The 21566-nt window shown below is 44.1% G+C and overlaps 1 protein-coding gene across 4 annotated transcripts in view; it reads right to left on the bottom strand.

Moving 5' to 3' along the window:
- Positions 1–21566, bottom strand: part of LOC134532957 (protein outspread) — a 236392-nt gene that overhangs the window by 183140 nt on the left and 31686 nt on the right. Inside the window, exon 1 of one of the 4 annotated variants that reach the window (XM_063370044.1) lies at positions 17417–17516. The exons of the other annotated variants lie outside the window; for them this stretch is intronic. The gene's annotated coding sequence lies outside the window, so the exon portion shown is untranslated. Of the gene's footprint in view, positions 1–17416; positions 17517–21566 lie in introns of those variants that run through there. 4 annotated transcript variants of the gene reach the window in all.

Genomic DNA, 21566 nt, shown 5'->3' with positions numbered 1-21566 from the left:
ATAAAAAAAAATTTTAATGATAGGAGCCATAAATGAACATCAATCTCTAAATGTAAAATTTAATAGCACATATATAATATTTATTTCAATGAAGCCATTTTTTATCCTGTAAAAATTCTCTCATTTTTTTATCATAACGCGCCTAAAGAAGTATACAACTTGTGTAGTGTCTGTGTGTCGCGCCCCCTGTCTATGTTACGAGTGACCGCGGCAAGAAAGCTTCTACGCGGGCGGTGATTACACCTGTGTGGAGAGCGCGGCAAGGTCAGGCTGGGAGGAGGGGGCGAGGCAGCGAGCGGGGGTGGACGAAAGGGGGCGGGGCCGCGCTGGACCGCGGGACCGCGCATCCGCCGGCCGCCGAGGGCCGCAGGGGTGACCAGCGTGTGGCGTTACAGGCGAATTCTCGAGAGCACTCTTACAAGCCCTCAGTTCAAGCCACGTGTCAGCCGGAACCACACGCGAACCCCGTGTTACCAGTCGCACTCTGTCTGCTAAGGATTTTTCAAGTCCGGGTACGGAGTGTCGATATCAAACTTTATCTCACGAAAATTATTACACAGAAAATATATTATGCTGTGTAACAATATCGGGCTTGTCAGTAATGTTCCAAGTGAATCCAAAGTTTGAATTTTTGACGTGATAACGTCTTATAAATCGATGAACGCCGGCTGCACGCACGAAAAATTTTCACGATCCGCCTGAGCCGATCTTTCAAGAACCGGCCAACCACCGTGCGAGAAAATCTTCTATTATATCGAACAGGTTAAGGCGGGCTTTTTAACTAATTGTTCGTGATTATATTTAAAAAAATTATTTAAATTAAATTTTCAAAAACTGTAAATAATATTTGAAAATTAAAAAGTATGCAATTTTTCATCAATGTTTTCTTATGACGTTATCACGTAAAATTATCATCCGTACGAAAAAAAATTTGTTGTTACTTTAGGTTACAAAATAAATACCGTTGGATGGCATGCAGAAAAAATCATAAATTTCAAGCCGGTATTAAGGATGGATTCGCAACCCTTGAACCCTCACACTTTTTCCAGTGGGCTTTTTTGTTTTACATAAAGCAAAAAATTCGCCAGGAACAACTGCTTCTAACTGTTGTTCGACAGTGAATTACGGTTCCCAATTTCTCCTCCCCCCCCCCCCTTGAATATTCTCGGGTAGTAAACCTTGCAGTGCTGACTCGTTACCTACTCATCGCAATACGGTCTGGGAATGGCTCTTAGCCGAACGGCAAGCGGGAATAGTGACGTGTATTTAATACCTTTTTTTCCAGGGAGGCTAATCGAGTGTTCCAACACGGGTTATCCAAAGATAGGAGATGACACTGCTCCCAGCAGGGAGGGGTGAGGAGACCTACAAACAGCCGTCCAGGGCGGGGCTGGGCCCGGGACAGCCAAGCCGGTTCGCGGCGCGCGGCGACCTGCTCCGGGACGGAAGCTGAATCCAGGCCGCCCGGAGCGGCCACCGCGCACACTCGCGCGTTCCGCGAAGCTCGTCGTCATCGGCCAACTTTTCTTTCCTTTCCACGGTGTTCTGTGGGTAGCATTCGACTGCAATCGTCACCAAGGTGCGAATTACTGTCCTTACACCCCAAAAACCACTTCAACTCTAAGGTTTATATGCCTGATTATATTTCTAGGTATCTTCATATATGAGTGTATATACTTTTAACTTTTTTGGACACGAAAACTGCAGTATTTTTGCACAATGGAAAATCTCTGTGAATTCATTACTGAGCAAACTAATACCAAGAGCCTAAAAAAAAGAGGGGAGGAGGGGCGAATTTTTTAAAATCATTTTTAAAACAAATTTGGAATAAATAGTTTACGAAACACAAAAAAAAATAACTCCCTTGCTATCCATTAAAAACTATTTTATTTTAAATATTTTTAAGGTGTTGGCAGCGAAATCATAAGCGCCCTCGCGCACTAGACGACACAGTCGCAAACGACCAACGGGAAAGCCGCGCAACTTGATCGCGACTGGGTGATCGCCGCGTCTCGGGGATTTACACATGATTCAATATGAAGCAGCACACAGGCTTTGGGAACATATCCGCGTACTTCCCGTACATAAGCGTTTCCCATAAAACAAAATATTCTGTTCATAAAACTAAGACCGTAAGACTTCTAAAACAGGCTCTCTCGTTGACTGCGAGTGACGCTGGCTTTCTGCTCGAAGGTAGCGGACCGAATTGGCAATCGGATTCTTCAGATATTTTTTTTTTCTTCGCGCGCGCGCGCGGCGGATTCGCGGTTGACGAGACACCGGCGCAAAGTGGGTCAGGCGAGTGGCGAGGGCGGGTGCTGGGCCGACAACTCTGCCCGCCGCGCTCGAAATTTCCACTTTGTAATCAGTGGACATTAACTGAACAACTGCCAAAACAGCTGAATTATGATTCAGTCATAACAATATTTCAGTGAATAATCCTATTAATTGCTGCGATTTTCAGTTTTTCATTTACCATGCTCAAATCTCACTAAATTGCTTTAATATATATATATATATATATATATATATGTGTGGCATTAAAATGTAACTTTAAATAAATTACCAATGAGCTTGTTGAAAAAGTGTAACACTTTAGCTTTTTATCACTTTTGACGAGTAAACAACGCCGTGAAATCGTGATCGTAGTCTGCCCTGTTAGATGAGTTGACTGGACGTGCAATTAAAAAGCAACGCTGCCATTCTAAAATTAAGGAGTTCGAACAGCGCCGTAGTGCCGTGGTACTCTTCGAGCGACGGACCCCCTCCCCCTCCCCATAGCCAAGAAAGAGACGTCGCGCGGGAAAACACGTTGTCCGGAAAAGTTTTATCTTGGATATTAACAAAACATAACCAAAAAAATTGGATTAGTCTGCACGGAAAAATAACACATTTCAACCTTTCACGTCAATGTTTAGCCTGCAATACAAAATAAATTTAACTATAAAGTGGGAATTCCTCTCAGTTTTCAGGTTTCTACTCAGATCCAGTCGTGAGGTCGGTGATTGGACAGATCTTCGGCAGAGCCGCGGTCATCGATGAGCCAGACGCCAGCGGGCGGGGCGTCGCGGCCCGACGCGACACCGCCGGGGGACCCCCGACGCAGCTCCCGGCGATGGCTATATATAGCGCGGCGGCTCGTGTTGCCGGCACGCCCCAAGGGACGAGACGCGTCAGCGCTCCAGACGCACGCGTGCCCCGCGCCAGACTCGCTGGTGACGGACAGCGACAGCAGGGCGAGGTCACTACAACCCCTCGACCCCTCCATCACGGACTGTTAGTTCCGTACCCATAAAACATTTAAATGAAAACTATGCCAAACCCTTTATCAATATTACCTGATACCATGATGTGCAGTGCAGAACTTAATTATTTGAACTTTCAAAGTGTGACAAAACTAGACAGCCGATTAAAATTTTCAATTACATAAACCTTATTCGTTATGTTTCAGCTATGAGTGCACAATCATTACTGAGCTGATGTTTGAGAACTAACTACGCCGTTTCAACACGCCCCCCGAAAATTCTGCAAACATATCTGGTTGGCCAGGCTTCAAAACCCCTCGTTTCCACGTCCCATCGGCCCACCTTCATGGACGCTCCGAACGCCCAGGGTATCGGAGGTAGGGCTGAGAACACTGCGTTAACTCGCTACGTCGACGCCCACTACGTCGGCCCGTCATAGAGAATGGGTTGCCTTGACAGACATGATCCACCATGGCGGTTAAACTTTGTCACCACGAGTCGTACGTTATTTCTGACCCTGCCTCGCAATAGGAGCTTCAATCAAGCCTGGTTGAAAACATAATCGTCCCACAGTCAAGGGCTATCAAGAGTACATCTTACAGCCCGGTTTCTAGCGTTGGCCGGGCACAGAGGCTCCACTACACAGAAACCTGTACTTTTGATTCTTCTCACTGAAATTTTGATTTTGATACCCAACGTGTCGCTCTTTCAACCAGTCTAATGTACAAAAACCGCCCCGGACTTGAAGCAACACAGCCTCCTCTGGTTGGCTACAGGAATTCCCCGGGGCTGCGTGTCCAAACAGCCCTGACACCTCCTCTTATCAACGACACCGGTCAGGGTGGTAACCTCTGCCTGCAGAGCCGGGCCTAGCGCCGACCTAACAGGGCGACGCCTCGATCCTTCCACGCCGAAGCCAGCTGCAAACTCATATCACGCCAAGTAAACATTCATTTGCCGGGAATATAGACCTTGTACAACCTCCTTTTTTAGTCGTAGACATAGCTTAACTCCTACAACCGACTCTATTAAACAAACCCAGAATAAAAAATGTCAGTCCACCTGATAAATTGTACTTAACCACCAAACAGGTGGCCTATATTACAGAATTTCAGTAATAACTCAAGCTTACTATGATAATTTTCGGAAGTTTGTGACATTAGTTTTCTTTTACCTACTATATTTTTTTATTTACTACCATTACGTCGATAGCTGAACCCCTCCTCTGTTTATTCGCTGGCACAAAATATTACGTTAAGACACCCGGTTACAGTACGATATAATTAACAGACCTCGTGGCACAACGAGCCACAACAAGTAGAATGCCAAGTCACGAACAACGGGACGATTGCAAGGTGAATCGGCTTTAAGAATAGTCACCGTCTCACCGTCAGTGCTGCCAACACACGATCATGGCCAACAGGTCAGCCAGTCAGCTAACAGCCTCGTCGGTAAAAACAGTACGTGGCCCAAGTTGCTATGCTGTTATTTCGGGCTCACCGCAGACTGCAACACTTGTGATCGTGCACTAACGAACAACAGTCTGCTAGCAAATAATTATTGTTGCCCGCGAACTGAATTGTTTGTGAGAGGATTGGCACAGCATAATTATTAACTTGCGATCATACACGTCTTGAGGTCAGCACGCTGCCATGTACGAAGAGTTTTAGCGTTTTCTGAGATTCACTAATTTAATTACCGAGCATACAATCTGAAAGTAGACTATCAAAACCTGGTTAGCGTCTTCTAAAAGTCAATTCTCTCTCAGAAACAAAGCGCTGCATCGTAAATCACACGCCTTACAAAGTGTGTGATAAAAGTGTGTGTTTTTTTTAATTCTCTACTTAGTTTGGCGACTCAGGTATAACAGAAACAGCCCAAATATACACCTGTACACCTGCCTATTACTGCCAACTGAAATTATCAGCCGCCTATGACTGATACAAATTAATTTGGCTAACAGCGAAGAAATTTTACTAGTTATCTTCTACGAAGCTGTTCAAAGAGGGCCTTAAAAATGAAATTAGAGATGTACTTTAATACCATGGTCCCAAAAAGATGTTACCCTGTCACCTAATAATTTACTGGTAGGTTTTCGCAGTAATAGTTTATGTGAATTCACAGTTAATATTTCCATCCTTACCTAAAGATCATTTTGTTAAATGACAAATTAAATTCAACTGTAAAACGACTGGAAATAAAAGCTCATACTTGCTATTCGCCTATTAAGCAGTATCTTTAAAATTCTTCCAAGTGGAAGAATTTATTGGTGGAATCTTTGTTTTCACAATTCAGTTACATTGTTTATTTTTTTTCATTTGGATTGTCAGTATTAAGAAAAAAAAGAGAGACGTGTCTGTCCGTTGCGGCGGACCAGAGAACAGGTGTCGCCGGGCGGCGGCGCGCCTCACGGAACTGCCGCGGCCGAAGGAGCACAGCGCGCGAGAAGGAGGCTGCGACCTGGACCAGGAAGGCAAGACAGGCGCAGCGACCCCCCTCGAGGCGGTCCGGGCTCTCCTGTTCCCCCTCCCCACTCCCTCCCCCCTTCCCCTCCTTACGTGTGCTTGGATAACCCACAACTGACGCTGCGTCCACGAGTGGACATCCACCACCAGCTGTCCTCTGCATTAGGGTTTCTACCAATTGTTTTCTGTATCTACAGCCTATCTATGTAAAAAAAAAAACTCTTCAACCGTACATTTATCCAATTAATAAATAACATTTTCACAGTGTCAAACATTTGAAACCTATATAAACTTTCTTTTGTAATGTTTGATTATAAATAATCCCTATGTAGGATCGTAAGATTATTAGTCGAATGCATTACAACGTGGACACACCCTAAAAACACTTGTACACAAAACTACTAACCCAACCTGCAGATCTCGCCAGCGCAAAATCTCGTGGGCAGAGAAGACGGCGGCTCCAAGGACTACCGGGCGAGATTTTCGACGCACGTCAAACCGGAAAGCCAAGTTGATATTAATAGCGGTCGGACAGCATATGAATGTAGTTTAAATTGCCCCCTTAGCTCTTACAGCCCAGAAAACGTTGGGTGGAGATAAAGTAACACGCGTTAATTCCGAAACGATGGTGAGGATAATAAATATAAGTAAACATGGCGTAGGCCTACGTATCAGAGGCGAACACGAAGGCGAAACATCAAATCGAATTTCAAATGTACTGGGACCCCTAAGTGGTCGGGATTATCCGATTTTTTCTTTTCATTTTTACTAAGCAGATCAAAGAAAACCTACGAATGTGCTCATGATGCAATAGCGAGTCAGCAAAACCAATTTCTGAACATGACTAGTAAAGATGGTCGCTCACGAGATACGCTCAGTTCAGAGCCACTCAGTTGAAGACAGACATTGAACTAGAAGGCATCGCGTGATGCATCCGCTCAAATCAGCTTCGGATGCATTGCGCGGTGCGCCACTTACACGCGGACGCAATTATGCAATCAGGAACAACTATAAAAAATACACTTTACTTATTATACATGACATTTTCGGAAAGTATTTCTAACACACATCATAGCCGCATAGCTTCAATTTGGATTAATTATCAAAGTAAGTGCCAAGTATTATTTTTGTTAAACCAATTTAAGAAAAGAAAGCTTGTTCCAAATTATAGGCGCATCCTGATACCACCTAGATCTAATCCTTGTTAGGGTGTACAAAAGGGTTTTTTGTTCTAATTATCGAATTGTCTGATGCTCTTGTGTCCTTATCCATACTTAAAAGGCTGGCTTTCTATACGGGAACCACGTTTCTCATCACTGCTATTATCTTTGTTCTTGTTTCTTGATCTTTGATCATGCTTGTCACATCAAAATTTCTTCCAATTCCGTTCATATTTTCTTAACATGACGTCTACATTTAAATAATAATAAAAGTTTCTAATCATGTCCATGGTTCATCTCTGCGTACCTGCGTGCATACCCAATCAAGTTCCGTGTACACACACGAATCACGCACCAGTGTTGTTACGACAGCGAGCGAGGGCGGGGATAACAGCGGGGCGGCGGGCTCGCGGGTCCTGTAATCAGCGTCAGCGGGTGAGCGATGTTCGCGCGCGGGACCCCGTCAATACCGCATCACAGCCCCGATACATCAGCGTCGCGCGGGGGCGCCGTGATTGGTGGCAGGCGCTCGGGACGCGCTCCACATCCCGCAAGGTCGCGCCCCGCCGAGCCGAGCCCCAGGGCAGCAGACCCGCGCAGGTCCGCCAGACGAGAACTCTTCACTGGTCACGACTACTTCGCTCCAGACTGCATGTCAGGTTTGCTCGGGGACGCACCACAACGCCGAAATGCCAAATTGACCACAACGCCGACAGCTAGAAAACTGCTGTGTACCACAACGCCGAATTACAACGCCGAAATACACTAACGCCGAAAAATGCCATTGCAGGACTGCCACAAAGGTTAGGTTAGGTTAGACTAGGTTAGGTTAGACTAGCTTAGGTTAAGTTAAGTTAGGTTAGGTTATATTACGCTAGGTTAGGTTAGGTAAGGTTAGGTTTGATTGTGGTATTTCGGCGTTAAGGGGCCCGCCTACCTGGGCACACATACGGTGTGCAGAGCTTCAGGAAAAACAACGCGATTTCAAAACTACCCAAGATATCCGAGTGGGGCCTATTTACGAATAGCATTTAAGAGTTCGCTGAGGACCGAAAAGTACTTTTAATTTCGGATTAAGTTTTTAAACTGTATTTTTAGACGCGTTAAAATGCCTAAAACGCGTGTTTTCAGAGTAATTTTTAGGCATAAAACAATCAGTACAGATTCTTGAAAGTACTTAAGGGGCTTGCATAACACCTTTATCTTCATATCTCCGCCATATAATGTTACGGTCACCGCTCAAATTTCACAGTTATCCTGTGACGACGAGACGAATGCGCGCCAGTTCAGAGACTTGCGCTTAGAGGCGATACCGCGCTGGGAGCACCAGCGAGCGTCGCGCTTATCATCCCGCCTCACTAACACACACACACCCCTGACGAGGCGGGCCCCTTAAGGTACATTTAAGAAACACACACAAATTCATTCAGTTGTTATTTCGGCGTTGTGGTACAAAGCAGTTTTCAGGCTGTCGGCAATGTGGTCAATTTTGACATTCGGCGTTATGGTATTTCGGCGTTGTGGTAACGACCCGGTTTGCTCTCACACGCCAATTTCTTCTCATTACCATTATACTTGAAGCCTTTCCCTGCAAATTTATTCCGATACCTCCGTTGCATTTGTTGTTGGATCACAAACTTCCTAACCAAATATTTACTAAAGGTCACAAAATAACATGTAATATTCATTAAACACTCGTTGAGAAAATTTAAGACAAAAACATTTAATGCAAGAGAAGTATGCGAATACATTAAACACGAAAAGCCTTGAAATATTAGTAATGAGAAGAAAATTAGCTAACCACTTCGGCGTGTGTGACCGAGCCACGCATACTCAAACCACTTTTGGGCGCTCATTGACTACTCCAAGGCCATGGTATTTTCCACAATTTGGCCCAATTTGCACATGGTTCCGTCACAGTTGTTCATCACTGGCTCGGGGTCGTCCACGGGGAGTGACGGGACAACTGCGGGCCAATCGTCAAAGTAAACAAGAGGTAGGGCCTATGCGTGCTTCATTCGATTCTACGACGATTGTTACCAACGTTTTGTTTCTTACTGAGCGCTACAAAACTGAGCTCAAAGTTGGAGGTGTCTCCGAACAAAAAAAAATTGTGAGTGCTTATCAGATGCATGAATTTACTGCATGCCTATAGAATAAATGCATTTTCTGCAGTAATTTGTTGCGTGGTGTCAATGCCTCTAGTTAACTTTAAATAAAAACTGCCGGGGAGGTACGTACGATTGGCGTTTGGTTTGATGCACGTTTCAATGTCGTTCTTAGCGCCAACCGAACAAAAGTTCATCAAACATAAAACAGCACGGTCTTAGAATCTGAGCCTAAATTATACACTACGTTGTGAAACTACTGCGACATACCACGTAACGCCTTTTAACTCTAAAGAAGGCTGAAATAACTAGGAAAACATATCGAACATGTCAATCGACACAGAGTTTACAAAACTTGTCAAGATAACACACGAACACTTGGTGCCAAGGACTCAACAGCAGGCCACCACGTGGGTTTACTGAACTGCGCGCCCCAAATGCTAAAGAATGGAATTTTCCATCATAGCGTCCCGAGAAAAAAAAAGTTTTTGCTACCCTCAATCGCCTTTTTTTGTACTTTAGACTTAACAGTTTTTCATCCATAGTCACTTATGAACTTTCAGATCATTGCTTGCGTATCCAAATCACGTAAATATTTATCAATGTGTGAATATTTTTGCACTCACATACACTGACAAATAAACTATGGCCCTTTAAAGAGTTATCGTTCTTTCCTCAAGGCCAAAGTATTTTTTTGGTAGGTAAAGGTACAGTTGGAAAACGTAATACATCAAATAAACTCTTACTGGAAATTGATTGCACCCCAACTCAAATATTTAAGAAAACCATTATCACTAGAATTTTCCTTAGTCAGAGCAATCGCTGCTAGTTTATTTTTCGCAATAATGTCTAGATCAGCACTAGTTTAAAGCTGTACGGTACAGTGACTATTCCGTGTTTGCCGAAGGCTCAACATGTGGCAACATGACACACCTGAGAATGCTGGACATATTCACCCTCTCAACAATGTTCACACTAATGCAAGTCCTGGTCTTGGGTTACAGTTAACAAAAAAAAAATCCTTTTCGGCTAGGCTTACAGGTGCTGTTAAATTTTTAAGTTAATATTACAGTATGTTGAGGGTTCGGGGGGGGAGGGGGGTGAAATTAGCCAAAGCTGATGGCCAGGCAATCTTTCTTCAATATATACAGTTAGGAGTAAGAAAACAGGTTCAAAATGAAATTCAAAATTTAGTCTCCCCACCGGCGCTCGGCTCGACAATGGAATTTCTACTGCTCATCTCTCACTCTTCGAGGCAACGGCAAACACGAGTTATTTGTATAACTGATTCGACTGCATCCCCGTGGTACCGCGGAAGTCATTTCTTATTGGTTAACGCTGATTTAATATTTAGAGGTCAAGCTTTGTGTGACTGTCCTTCGAACACTATCGAACTAGAAGCTACTGATGAAATCAAATTAGCTTCGAAGAACTATTTGAATACAATACAACTAATTTTTAACTAATCTATGGCTAGAATTAATTAATCCGCCATAAGAAATATGTATAGTTTTATTGTGTAAGCATTCGTTTCATTTACACAATATCTAAAAAGCGTATAACATTAGGAAGACATGAAAAATATACTTCTCAAACTAACAATAATTTCATTATTTATTTAATAGTATGTATTCTAAGAACCACTCCAACCCCCCAACCCCCCTTTTCTATTTTCCCAAATAAGTCCGTAGTTTACCAGAATGTTTCAGATACAAGTTACAAATTTTAAACATTTTCGATATTCCACGTTATACGTATGTCTTAACTAGACCAAAAAAAACATATATATCCAGAGTTTTAGTTTAATACACATGTATTTACAAGAACTTCCTCACAAAATATGTACACTGTATTATTATTTTGGGTAAGATATTTATAGTTGTGTGCTACTGCAGTGCAAGGAGCAGCACATCACACTCAGACCTGCTGTCAGAGTGACGAGGGTTCGCCTCCGCGTCGCTGCGGGGCGTGACAGCTGCGGGATCCACGCTTGGCTGGCGCGGCGCATGTACCCAGCATCCGCCGGCCCTCCCTCCCCCACTCCCTCCCCCATTGTACTGACGCGCATTCCGCTCGGCGCAGACGCGTGACGCAGGATGCACGGGTAGACGCGCTAACAGCAAACACACTACAGACTAACACCGGACCGCTCCAGGGTTGTTATGTGAAAACCTGGCGCTGTAGTCACGTCCGTACGATAGACGGCAGACGATATGCACAGTAGGGACAATGTATCGGTTTGATACACATGGTACCAAAATTGACAAATGACCAATAAACTTATTTTCTCTTAGAAAAACTATGTTTAGTCATTTTACAGATTTATGATGGGAAATAAACCTCCAGCACCTTGACACCAGATAATATAATATATAATTTAACAATTACCCTATATATAAACCATCTTGAGAAGTTAGTTACAATGACCAGCAATTCAATCCCCAACAGGGAAAAGTCCAACTTCTGGGACCTAATACGAACGTGAAGGACAATAAACGAGTAACTCTTATTAAAAATGAAAATATATATTCAATAATGGTATGCAAAAAAGCCAACCGTTCAGAAAACTGTGCCGAGACGAGTCACACTTGCGTAGCGGACTGCCAGAGGACTTGAGAAGGTCAAGACGTGGACTCGAGCGCCGTGCCTAATCGCGGCTGTCTGTCGTAATGTCTATTCCCAAAACCCGCTAATCGAGCATCTGACGGAACGAACGGGTGGGGAAGACAAGCGTACTCCGTCCACCATGTTTCCCACCAGCGAGTCCGGCCCCACCGCCACTAGCTGATGGCGCGACGCGGCCCGTGAGCACGTGACTGCCTCCAGATTGCGTCAAGAAGCGGGGTTCGCGGAATAGCGCGACGGTAAAGCGTCGAACTCGCATTCGACGGGACCCGGGTTCGAATTCCGATCCGTTCATCGTGATTTCAGTTTTCAATGATTTTCCCAATTCGCTACTCAAGGTAAATGCCGGGATGGTTTCCTTTGTTTGTGTTCGCCTCTAATGACCACTACATCGACGAGAAGCGACTATGCAGGTACTCACTAACGCGCTGAAGCAGTCCCCAACTCAAGTGACTGCGCGGAGGCTGGACGCATTTGTCTACGTCACAGACGACGCAACTATTACCCTAGAGTCCTCGCCTCCACGCGACAAGTCTCCGAACGTTTCTTTGTTTTGTCTTCAGCGCCGTTAATTTAACGCCAAAACAGATTCAGGCCTCGCAAACTATTAAAGTATAAAAAAAATGTCATCGAGACCTTTGAAGTGGCGGACAGGTACAATAGGAGATGTGACACGACAGCTAGAAAAGGTTAAAATAATAAATTAAAAACGAAATACTGCAACTAAAACTCGGAAATGCACAATTCATCTGGGTGATCCAAATATAGGTGATACAAATATAAGTACGGGTACGAAATTCGCAAGAGCAAGAACACAGACGTTATAAATAGTTCATTAGATTGCAGATCTTGAATACGTTGCATCTTAATACGAGAAAAAAGACATAAGTACAGACAGCACAAACCCATTACATAATAAAAATTGTAGGTTATTGGGAAAATACGGAATACACTGGTTGTCGAGTCCTTTCTTGATATTTTCTTTGCGGGCGTGATTTTCCCACGAATATAAATATAATTTTCATCAGCTGATTTATTTTTACTTAATATGCAAGGTCAATGTTTTAAATGCTTATTGAAAGTACGAAAAAGCAAGGTGAAACGAATGAGTCCGTTGGCTTGCATGTCTCATTCTTCGAAAAAAACTGTACCTACACTCTCACCAGGATTCGCGGAGATGACGTCGCACCAAGTTTACGAGAACTCCCATTTAAGGTCAACCACGCCCGTTGGAGTTCCGACAGTCGGCAGAGGCTCTCGCGTGCAAATGTTTGCTGGCGACAGCCCATTATACTGCTTGTAAGCCTTGAAATATTAGTAATGAGAAGACAATTATCATCCTTGAATATCAATACAATGCGCTGCATTCATGAGGCATGCCTCACATTAAACTAGATTTTCGAATGTTCCCAGAATGTATTCAAACTGGAGCTGGTGATGCTTGTTGCTGGTCGCGCCAATGTTTCACCTCCCAGCGTCTCACCAGCGCGAACAGCGCCAGTAAAAACACTCGAGTTCGTTATGCGGCATGCCTAAGGCCGGCTTGCACAATCAGGCACAGAAAACCTAAACAAGACCTTGGCAGGTTAAACCGACTGATTAATACTTTCCTTTGCCTCAAGTCACGACTGAGCAAGTCGACCTACGGAGCCAAGCCATACTGAGGGAAGAAGCGGACCATGCCAAGATGCAATCTCCACACGCAGACCGAGACAGCAAGTGTGTGTGTGTGTGTGCCGGTGGTGCATCGTGCATCGGCGCTAATGGCGGGGCGAGAGAGGGACGCGCGCAGGTGCGCCGGCAGCGAAGAGGCGGCGCAATGCATCTTGATAAGCCTCGCCGAGTTACCAGGCAGCACGCAGATGCTACCAGGAGCCCCGCGCGACATCCTCCACTGCAAGCGGCGAGCCCAGCAATTTGCAGTCGTGCCCCGTGCCATGACGAAGACTTCTACAGCTACTTACTCATTAGTTCAACATACATTTTGCGCTTCAAAACAACCTAGACTTATAAATAGTTAATTAAGTTCATTTATATTATGTTTTATATTTACTTTTTTTTCGTAGGTCCTTTATTAATAATTCCGGCAGTGGAGGATACTGATTTTAAATAATTTCATGGACATACGCCCCTGCTGTTTTACAACTTCAGAATAATCAAGAAAATTAATACTTTCGCTTAGCTGTGAAATACAATATTGTTACGAGGACACTGGCGACAATGCTGACCAGTCAGCCGGCGCGCCAGCCTCTCTATCTCCCTCGAGGGTGCGGCAAGCTTCCAGAGCCCTGTCTGAGTGAAGGACCCTAACTAGGGCGTCGATGTTCTCAGAACTTCGAGTGTTAAGTCGGGGGTTCTGATAACGCGACACTTCTAAGGGCTCCGAGACCTATCCAGGGTGGGGGTGAGAGGTGTATAAACGGGGCGGACGACCCGCGAGAGCAGTGAAGTGAAAAGAGCGAGTCATCGGATCATAGGAGACCGAAGCATCCGGGGCGGTGTTGTGTGTGCGGCGGACGAATAGTGCGAAGCAGTGGTTGAGACGGAGGTACGCGGTGAGATAGAGAGAGCCCACTGTCCAGCCGAGCTCCAATGGGAAGAGTAAAAAGTGGAATTATAATGGTGTGATTAATTTATGGACGGACATTTAAATTGCTGTGATTTAAATATATTTAAAGTATTATTTGATAAATATAACTGTAATTAATTATTTGGGCTCTCATTTCCGGACCTGTTTTCCCCACTCAAAACAATTCATCTCTAAATACATATGGCCAAAACAAATTTACGATTATTTAATCTGTATTTAATTCTGATCGAAAATTTTTCTGTAGAACATAAAAAAAGTAAGAATAGAGGAATTATCAATTTTTATTTTAAAGACTGTATTAATGTATATTATAAATATAAAAATTTAACAAAAAAATACCCCCCGCAGCAGAAGGTACAGACACCGAGGTTAAGAATACATATTTCTCCACACATGAAACTCAATTCTATAGCAGCAGTCGTGCAAGAAACTAAAACAAAGATGCAACTTTAAATTAAAAAAAAGGAAGCGATTACAGTGTTGAACAGAATAACTCGCCTGCGAATGCAGGCATTTAAATTATGTTCCAGGCAAAATGAGCAATTGAACTTAACCACCCTGCCCTGCCGTCGAGAGGGATGGTTAAGGGGATGGGGATGGGGGGCCGAATACCCGGGGCCCGGGTATCAAAGGGCTTCGGTTGAATATCGAGATTTTTTTAATGTTTGGGTTTACCTTGATACGACGAAAATAACAAGAACCCATATGAAACCCTCCCTACAAGTGATGAGATAAACATAGATCATGCTTACACAGTAAAGTTTACAGGTTTTTTTTTAATTGTGCAGTTTGAAAAAAGTTGTACACTGAATAATTAATGGGGAGATGACCCGACAAAATTATTAGTCCCCTGACCAATTGGTTTCTCTCGATTGGGCCTGGCCCACTTTTATTTAGTTTAAATAATTCATAATATTCTGCCTTTGTTTTTACATGCTTTATATTAGCTTCACCTGTATGTTTGTCTGTCCGTCTGTAACTCTGTCTGTCCGTCTGTAACTCTGTCGACTAAGAGTGAGAGACTCATCACTGTAAAATGTCCCACCCATTTCATTATGTTCGTTAGCCGAGCGGTCTAAGGCGCGCGACTTCTGTGACGTCAGCTTTCGGATTCAGCGATCGTGGGTTCTACTCCCGGCCACGCCGAAAAAAAAATGTTTTTTTTTCCCCCGGTAAATTCTAATATTATATCCATACATCTAACTGCAAATGATTCGTAGAGACTTTACCATTTCTTTGTGACGTTGCAACTCCAAATAGTTATCTCAGATGGTAATAGGTAGTGTCGGTAACTCATTTCCCTATGATAATTATACATAAATATAGTTTAAAAAACTAAAAAAACATGCTTTTAAAGAATATCAAACTAAAAAGTTAAAAATAAATATAGTTTAAAAAACTAAAAAACATGCTTTTAAAGAATATCAAACTAAAAAGTTAAAAATAAATATAGTTTAAAAAACTAAAGAAACATGCTTTTAAAGATTATCAAACTAAAAAGTAAAAAATAATTTTAAAATTAAATTTATGACAATAGTATATAAGCAATATTAGTATAAATGAGAAAAAAGCATGGGGCGCTTAATATTCAAAAAATATGGCACAAAGCGCCTCAAGATTTTTTCTCATTTATACTAGTATTGCTTATATACTATTGTCATAAATTTAATTTTAAAATTATTTTTTACTTTTTAGTTTGATAATCTTTAAAAGCATGTTTCTTTAGTTTTTTAAACTATATATATTTTTAACTTTTTAGTTTGATATTCTTTAAAAGCATGTTTTTTATTTTTTTAAACTATATTTATTAAACGCTTTAGAGACTGAAATAATTCACGTGTGGCGTAAACTGAACGTTTACAGTGTTCGGATTAACGGTACTGCACCATAAGAACATTCCAACTAATCGGAACACTGTATAATCCTTGCTACCCGTAGTCTTACGTAGTCAGTTGGGAGAGGCGCAGGGTGTGGTGGGATTGTCGCAGCTACGGCCGCTCACGCGCGCGGGACACGTGCTACGAGCCCCGCCCCGCCAGCGAGTAGCTAGCTCCATTCCCCCTGCGGCGAAGCCCCTTCGCACGTGAGCGGCAAGATCGTGCGCGCTGTCTGTGTGACCTCAGGGTGTTAGGGCGGCCGGGACCTCCAAGATTACAGTGGGATCCGCACCACTTTGCACTTTGTCGGAGAGCTGTGATCGAACCCGCGACCACACGGACACAGAAGACCCTGGAGAGACCACTCTCGCTGTTCGGGTGTCTGTCAGACGTGTTTCATGGGTGAGGCGCTCACAGCAAAACGTCCCGAATGAAACACAGATTAACATCGAGGTCACTACAGACAATAAAGGGTTGCACGATGAAAATGATGCAACGACGGAATTAAAGGGTGTAGGTAACGGGATAAGCCCAATAAACCCACCAACTCTACGTTACCCAGGTTTGATAACCCAAGAAATCGAACCCAGATCGTATTTTAGGATAGCCAATGATCTGACCACTCAATCACAACGCCCCCGGCATCCTTCGAGACAAAACAATCCTAGATTATGAATATTTTGGCCCAATAATGGCATAATGAACTAAATTACGTTGTACCCTTCGCCGACAACAGATTCGTAACAAACGCACGAGGCAGATAGTGTGCGGAAGCCAAAATCCTCGAAAAACGTATGCATACGTTTCTATAACGTAAAATATATTCGCATCAGGACGCCAGGTAGGAGTCGAGCCAGACCTCTAGAACCTCACGCGCCGTCACCGGCGACATGCGTCGTCGAAGAGGGCAGGACGTGTCCCCGACCAAACCCTCGCGATTCGGGGCGTCGGCGCCTGATCGCCGACAGCTGAAGGTCGCGAGTGTGCGGCACCAAGGCCTGCGCCCCCCACGCGCGGAGCCCTCGCGACGCAGGGGCGGCGCGGCCCACCAGCGCCGACGACCGGGCGAGCCAATCACCGCCGTCGATGAATCTAACACTGGAGACCGGTCCCGGTCAAACGTCTCGACACGGAAACGTTTGTTTCCAAACTGAAGGACTTTTATTTTTTTGTCCAATAGAGCTCAATGTCTCGCCGACAGCGAAGTCATCGGCCTGATGCAAGAGTACCATCTTAACATCGAGAAGACATGAAATGTCCGTAACTCACAGCTACATTCCATAGATCCGGACACGGGAAGTGCAGGTTTCACCACTTCCAACAGCAGGAGACGAAGCGACACTCACCGGAAGCGCCACCGTGCAGCGCTGAGCGTGAGCGGAGAACAAAGCCGAGCGCAGTCCTCGTACGCGCGCACCGCACTGAGCCAAGTGGAGCGTGCCCGCCTGCCTCGCGGTCGGGAAAGTGAATATTCAGCGACAAGACGGCCTTGCGGCGCCGCGCCCTCGACCGCGCTCGCGTGACTCCGGTGCCGAACGTCCCGCCCCGACTCACGTTCACGAGCGACGAGCCCACTTGCAGAGGTTAACGTGAAAGTAACGTTCAACGTCGCGCGGTTATACTCAGATGCGCTCTGCTTCACCCTCCTTTACTGCATTCCAACTAGTTGGAGCACTTTCCAATTCTTGCACAGTGTTTTCTTTCACTTCAACTGCGTGTTTCAATATGAAAATGTCTAGGGTCTCCTGGCTTGTGGTCTTCAGCCGCGCGTCACCAACTACACCTCGTACTGAGTAGGTGACTTTTACCCTGATGACAGCGACTGAATGTCGACCGGTGAACTATTCACTTCTGACGCGGCTAAAAGCCACAAGCCACAAGCCAAGAAACCTCAGACAACTGCCGCGGAGCCTGCGATACTTATTAATGAAACTACTTGTCCTAAAATGCTGTCAGTTTCAACAGGCGTGACGCAGACTAAGTTGAATTTTGTGTAGTTGTTGGCAGGCATGACTGTCAGAAGTTGATTCTAGAATGTTCAGATCAGCTTGAATGCACCATATTATTATAGGTTACTGCATTTTATGTTAGGTTACTGCATTATGCATTTTTATGTTTGTTTTATTGCAAGTTTTGCAAATATTTCATAGTATAAAAATTGGAAATTGCGTTTTGCTGTTACTTTTCACAACAGGTAATATAATCTACGCCTAATCTGGTATTGAAAGTATTTATAACTATCCATTTTGCTTGACTAATTGCATCATGATATAAGTTGAGTTCCCATAGTTGTGTATGTACACAATATGAAGTCCAGTTTTAGAAAGTACCTTAAAAAAACATGGAATCAGAAAAACAAAAAATCCAACAATGAGTATAAAGCCCCCCAGACTTAAGCCTCTTGCATAATAGTGCAACGTAAACAGTTCCTTTAACCTCTACCTCTACCGCAATGGCCCGGCCAGATAAAACACCCGCTTATGTGACATAATCGCCGACACTGAATCAGAAATGGCTGGAAAGTATCGAACAGAGGGATACTCGAGTCGTATGGTAAAGATGTGACAATTAACCATCACAATGTGAAATTTGGTGAATGGAACACTCTTCGTTTCAGGATCACCGACAGACGAAACACTCCAGAGGACGATGGACGATCTGTCTACGTCCACTTATGAGTCTGATGAGTGATGGGCGAACGACCAGACGGCGAGCTGATTGATACAACGGGTGGCGTTGTGGTGACGACGACAATCGGCCGCGAAGTGAAATAACACCAGGAAAGATGTCTCATGTTGCCCTCAGTCCCGAGTATACCGAGAGAAAATATCTGTCCTCGCACAACTACGTAACGCAATGAGGTAAAAGCCACGTCGACGATGCCAGAATGAATGGATGAACGAACGAACGAATGAGTTAGGGCTTAACATTCAGTTGACATCGGGGTCACGGTGAGACGATGAATGGTGATAGAGCATTGGCGGAATAAATTCGTGGAGAAACAGGAGCACTCAAAAGGGATCGTCCATTAATCACGTGAGGCTCGAAAGGGGGGGGGGGGGTTCGGAAAAATCACGAAAAATCACAAGGGGGGAGGAGGGGTGTAGAGAGAGATCACGTGTATTTATTTTTTCACGCGATTTCTACTAAACCGAAAAGCGACGCGTGACCTTGACTCGCCGTAGCCAGGCAACAATATCCCCGCCCGGCTCGGCTTGCCAGTCGCCAGTAAGACTGTGATTTTGGCGCCGAATATACATGCTGTGCTTAATTTTCCAGAATTAAATTAGATTATACCTATATTTAAAGATAATATTCTGAAATTTTTAAAAATATTTTGTACCGAAAAAATACACGTGATTTGTTGGGGGGGGGGGGGGGGAGAGTATAAAACCTCACCACAAATCACTAGGGGGGAGGGGGGGTTAAAAATTTGCTAAAAAAACATCACGTGATTAATGGACGACCCCAAAGATACCTCGCTGGCTCACGGCAAAGTCCGCAGAGATTCCCACTTGCGAATAATACTGGTTCGAACCCGGATCGAGATCGGAACCTAAGGCTAGTAACCGTATCACGAACTGTGAGCTCTAGTAACGTCAAATAGAAAATAACGCCAAGCGGCTGGAGCTACGCCAAATCCAACGGAACAGCCGGTGATCGACAGATCCCACTAATTCTGTTTACCGACGAAGAGATAATTCCCCATGATTGTATTACATAAGTGCGCCTTTCATCAACGTTCAGATAAAAATCGTAACGCTACTACTGCGGACACTATAATTAAGCATGGTTTCGCAATCAATGTCCAGCGCGGTATCGTCCATCACCAGCTGATTGGGCCGGTTTATTTGGACGCCTCTGTAACCAGCCCACGGCTATCCTACATCCCCGCAGTCATAGAAGGCCGGGCACGCTAATGTTACGTACAGACCAAGAGGCAGGGCGGTAGTGGTTCACGCCTAAAATACAGTACTGAAGATGTAACTACGTGGTTCAGAGCCCACCAGGATATTGGGAGTTCCAAAGTTGTGACAATCATTTGTATACATATTATGAAAAGCTATAGGCCTACCCGAGCACACATTCAAATTGCAGAAATTCAGAAAAAAAATTAACAGGTACATTTTGAAGTTCATATTTATATACGATGGAAAAAAGGATTAAAGTCAATTTTGAAAAAATGCTACTACCTCTTGCAGTAAAGAGTTGGCTATGCCAAAAACTGTTACGGACAAAAAGTTTCAGATAACATTTAGAAAGTTTACATTAACTTTGAACGGCTTTGGTACTGCGCCAACTAAGGGAGTTAACGATTTTTTTTGTCCTTAACACCCATCCCCCCCCCCAAAAAAAAATTGAGCTAATGGTTGGTGTTATCAAACACCTTTGAGCCAAAAGTTTACGATAATATTTACAAGGTTTACAAGATCTTTGAACTTATTTAATGATTTGCCTATTTATGGTTGTGGTTATCAAAACAACATTTTAAGCAAAAATTTTTGATACTACTCTTTAGAGGAATAATACGTTTAAAAGGATGAAATGGCTTTTAAGCTAAATGAATCTCTGAGTGAAGTGTTCCTGGCACAGCTGGCCACACGTCCACCTGCGCTGGCCCCGTCGGACATCAGGGTCAGCCGCTCTCGGCCGGCTCGGCGGGTTGTTTATCGGGCCGTGAAGTGGGCCACGAGGTGAGCACTGATTAGGCCGGGGGCTGTTGGTGAACGTGTCGCTCGCCTACTTATCACCGGCGGCGGGTTGCCGGAACTGACCGCAGCCCCGGGACCTCGTTCCCCGGGCTGTGCCCACCTCCCGCACGGCAATTCGTGTTCCAGTGACACTGCACACGACGGCGGTGCCGCAGGAAGAAAAGAAAAAAAACATCGCTATATTTAGGGACTAACGACATCGGGGACCGAATGACTGGGTGGCGGGAACGGGGGGAACGTCAATTGAGAGAAATCCTGGGTTTGCCCCGACGGGAAACGATCCTACGTTGCCCTCTGGGTGGGAGACGAGTAATGCATCTGAACACAAAACCACCGTGCTCCCACGTAGCCGAATTAAATACCTAGCTCTAGCAATAGTTAACATGTGGCCACAACAGATGCACTACGAAACTTGTCAGAAATGAGTGTCGATTTCCTACAATTATTATATTATTTTTTATTTCTGAAAATGTACTAACCGAAAGAAACAAAACAATTCGAAAATAAACCAATCCCATAAATAGATAATTCAATAGATTTCTCATAAATTTTTGAAATATTAAAATTATACTACGCATACATCCTAAATACTTCACTTTTTTCTAGGTGTATATTTCTGTTACATAACAGTCAAATAAAGGACGTAGAAGTAAGAAAAATTCCATAATACATAAGTACTTTTAATGTAACAAAAATAAATTCTACTAGAGAACTGTATAGAAACTGAAGTGAAGCCATGATTACTTGTAACCATGTTATGCACTTTTCGTATGATATGTGAATG

The sequence above is a fragment of the Bacillus rossius genome, chromosome 6 (genome assembly GCF_032445375.1).
Source record: "Bacillus rossius redtenbacheri isolate Brsri chromosome 6, Brsri_v3, whole genome shotgun sequence".
NCBI classification, from domain to species: domain Eukaryota; kingdom Metazoa; phylum Arthropoda; class Insecta; order Phasmatodea; family Bacillidae; genus Bacillus; species Bacillus rossius.
Note: the sequence above shows the minus strand (reverse complement) of the source record. Positions and strands in the feature narration are given on the sequence as shown.